At 33.1% G+C, this 4,077-nt stretch overlaps 1 non-coding gene across 1 annotated transcript; it reads right to left on the reverse strand.

Moving 5' to 3' along the window:
- Nucleotides 1–917: 917 nt before the first annotated feature.
- TRNAD-GUC lies at nt 918–989 on the reverse strand. Its single transcript has one exon. It is a non-coding gene; the product is annotated as a tRNA-Asp (tRNA).
- Between the last annotated feature and the right edge of the window lie 3,088 nt (nt 990–4,077).

The raw sequence follows: 4,077 nt of genomic DNA on the forward strand, positions 1-4,077 counted from the left end.
AAAGTCATTTCCAATTTTGAATGTATTTAACTAGATCCCTTCATTTCCACTTATAATTTTACTGTTTTACAATTTTAATATGAAGGTTGTTTACTATTTTGGCCATAATGTTTACGGCCACTTGCTCTATTTCATTCACATTTTAATTCCCTGTAGTTACAAAATTTAGATTTTCTATTTTACTTGCTTTAATTTCTTGCATATTAAATCATCATCCTCAACATCATTTGAGATTGATTTTATTTCCCCCCATTTTCAAGTTTTATTTTTCTTTTTAGCAAGAATTAAATTACGCAAGCTAGACTTAACACACACAATTTCCTTGGATTTGATACCCAATGTTTCCTTATACTTCATTATGGGGATTCTAGTTTTGTTACTCTAACTTAGATCAATTACAAAGTTGAATACCTTTGCGGTTAGAACGTAGCACATTTTATTAAATAAAGGAAGGGAACAACTTTGACCCATTCATGGACTCAATCTCTTTTGATGCTGAAACATGAAAATCATAATGAGGAGCACATGAGCGCAACCCAGAAACTCTAATGTGTGTGAGATATGATATAAAGGAAGGGAGTGAGGTTGATTTGCGTGATAAGATCGTGGCTGATTGGAGATGGATGAACGAGGTAAGATCAAGGTTGATCTAGGATGCAACGTAGAGGGTGCAAGGGCTACGATTCTTGTTGAGATTGTGCTAAGTGATCCCACTTTCACCATTTTAATATCAACATCTTTTTTGATCTTGTGTAACACTTCTGATTTTGCAAACAAATACAATGATTTAATTCCAATTTCACTTTCACGTTTTTAATCTTTGCTTGCATTTTATATGCTTTCGGTTCCTATACTTCAATTGGGGTATTTTGGTTTTGTTACTCTAAGCGCGACTAAAAAATTGAGTAATCAAATGGCGCCGTTGCCGGGGATCGAACTCGGGTCACCCGCGTGACAGGCGGGAATACTTACCACTATACTACAACGACCTTTTATTTTTGTTCTTTTTAAGACTTCCTTTTTTGTAAAATTACTTTGACAGACTATATTATCAATATACTAGTCAAACAATACCTCTATCAAACAAGTCAAGCATCAAATGCAAACCGAGCTCACTAGGGAATTAGAGGTTTATATATGTCAAACCCTACAATTAATGCACTAACACTCTTCTTCATTTTGGTAATCCTTTTTGCTAATATTTCTAATTACCAATAACAATGATTATTGCAAGTGAGAAAAAAGCATTAGAAGACGAATGACTAGACCTTCTCAAGCGTCCCGTGTATTAACCCTTTTTTGTGTATTCATCATACTTGGTTAGAAGAGAGATTAAATCTAGTTAGACAGTATTAAGGAAGCCTTAATCCTCAACTTCTTGATGTTGATGAAAAAGAGGAGAAGTTGTTACAAATATTCAAAGAGAACAAATTCAATGCACGTACGGATAAATTTAAAGGATGAACTAAATTTGAAAATGAAGAACTAATGAATGTATAAATTGTAAAATGAGAAACAAAAATTATGTCCTCAAAATAAAAATCAAAATACAAAAGTGAGGAGAATAAGAAGATGAGTCAATCAAAACTTGAGGAGAACTTGGGTTATGGGGAGAACTCCAAGAATCAAAAATAAAAACTAAGACATTGAAAACTGGAAAACAAAAAAAAAACATAAAATTGAAATTTGCTTATGAAGTGAATTGTTATGTTTGTCTCTTCATCTATCACTTTCACCATTTTAATCTCAACATCTTTTTTGATCATGTGTAACACTTCTGATTTTGCAAACAAATACAATGATTCAATTCCAATTTCACTTTCACGTTTTTAATCTTTGCTTGCATTTTATATGCTTTCGGTCTTTAATTTCTGAATACTTTAAATTGCATTTTTTGGTTTCTGCCTTTAACTTTAAGGCAATTTAAATTTCCTTTAGTGCATACAAAATTTAAATTCATTTCCGATTCTTGATTCAGTGGTTGAGCTTGGGTTCAATATCTGCACACAATTAGGTTTCCTCTTGGAAATCACGTGACCCCAAAGTTAGCATAATTTATCGGGACGTCTTCTCGAGTGTGGATGAATTCATGTTCAGTCGCTGCAATTGTTCTAAGTTTAGCTTATTCCAATTCTCCAGCATTTTAAGTTTCCTTTACTGCTTTCCAAGTTTTAATTCAATTTCATGTTGTTGTGTTAGTGAGTCAAGCATGGTTCAAACTGCACAATTCAATATTTCCTTTATGGGAACCAAGTGACCTCAAAGTGGGCACACATTCACGACATGTCTTCTTGAGTGCAAAAGAGCTGTAGTTTGGTCTTTAAATCAGTTTTCAATTTCATAGTTGTTCTGTAGTGTTTCATTCTGAATTTTCTGTTTGTTAGTTTGTTACTTAGTTATGATTCATGCTCAATTCATTTTCCTTGTCATTGATTTACTTTCTTGTAAGTGATCTATTAGGATTCACATTTTTATTAGTAATTTTTGGTAGAAAATTTCATCTCCATGAATGATTATTTATGCACCTGCATCTACATTCATAATTCATTTAGGGTCTTTTTCATTTCGATTAAAGTTCAATTCACCATTTTAGTAGATTTTGTGCATCTACATTATTCACCATTGATTCATACCACACTTGCATTGCTTGGATAGGAACCTATTTGATTGAGCTACATTTGGGAACTCAAATTTGTCCACCTAACTTGCTTTGCATCTTTTAGTTGTAAGAGATTGAGCATTCATCACTATTTGTTGAAATTCACTATTGCACCATGTTGTTGAACTAGATGATGTCATATTTTTAAATTTCTACTACCATATGATTTGATCTACTGAAATACACTATTTTTCTATCGTCACATATTGGGTTTAATGGGGCCATCTGGTTTCATGAATCGTTGTAGCTTGTCCATTACATCTGTTGAGATCAGGAACATTTGCATTGCATCTGAATTACTGTTTTGGGTTGCCTTTCGTGAATTGATTTCACGAATTTCGGCATGCTTACTAAGTTGCACTCAAGCTCTGCCTGAGATATGCCTTTAAAACATTTCATGCAATATGCTCTCATGACCACACTTAAAAGTCATTTCCAATTTTGAATGTATTTAACTGGATCCCTTCATTTCCACTTATACTTTTACTGTTTTACAATTTTAATATGAAGGTTGTTTACTATTTTGGCCATAATGTTTACGGCCACTTGCTCTATTTCATTCACATCTTAATTCCCTGTAGTCACACAATTTAGATTTTCTATTTCACTTGCTTTAATTTCTTGCATATTTAATCATCATCCTCAACATCATTTGAGATTGATTTTATTTCCCCCCATTTTCAAGTTTTATTTTTCTTTTTAGCAAGAATTAAATTACGCAAGCTAGAATTAACACACACAATTTCCTTGGATTTGATACCCAATGTTTCCTTATACTTCATTACGGGGATTTTAGTTTTGTTACTCTAACTTAGATCAATTACAAAGCTGAATACCTTTAAGGTTAGAACGCAACACATTTTATTAAATAAAGGAAGGGAGCAACTTTGACCCATTCATGGACTCAATCTCTTTTGATGCTGAAACATGAGAATCACAATGAGGAGCACATGAGCGCAAACCAGAAACTCTAATGTGTGTGAGATATGATATAAAGGAAGGGAGTAAGGTTGATTTGCGTGATAAGATCGTGACAGATTGGAGATGGATGAACGAGGTAAGATCAAGGTTGATCTAGGATGCAACGTAGAGGGTGCAAGGGCTGTGATTCTGGTTGAGATTGTGCTAAGTGATCCCACTTTCACCATTTTAATATCAAGATCTTTTTTGATCTTGTGTAACACTTCTGATTTTGCAAACAAATACAATGTTTTAATTCCAATTTCACTTCCACGTTTTTAATCTTTGCTTGCATTTTATATGCTTTCAGTTTGAAGCAATTTCAATTTCCTTTAGTGCATTCAAAATTTAAATTCATTTCCTGTTCTTGATTCAGTGGTTGAGCTTGGAAATCACGTGACCCCAAAGTGAGCATAATTTATTTTTGTTCTTTTGAAGACTTCCTTTTTAGTAAAATT

The sequence above is a fragment of the Vigna unguiculata genome, chromosome 7, assembly GCF_004118075.2.
Source record: "Vigna unguiculata cultivar IT97K-499-35 chromosome 7, ASM411807v1, whole genome shotgun sequence".
Taxonomy (NCBI): Eukaryota; Viridiplantae; Streptophyta; class Magnoliopsida; order Fabales; family Fabaceae; genus Vigna; species Vigna unguiculata.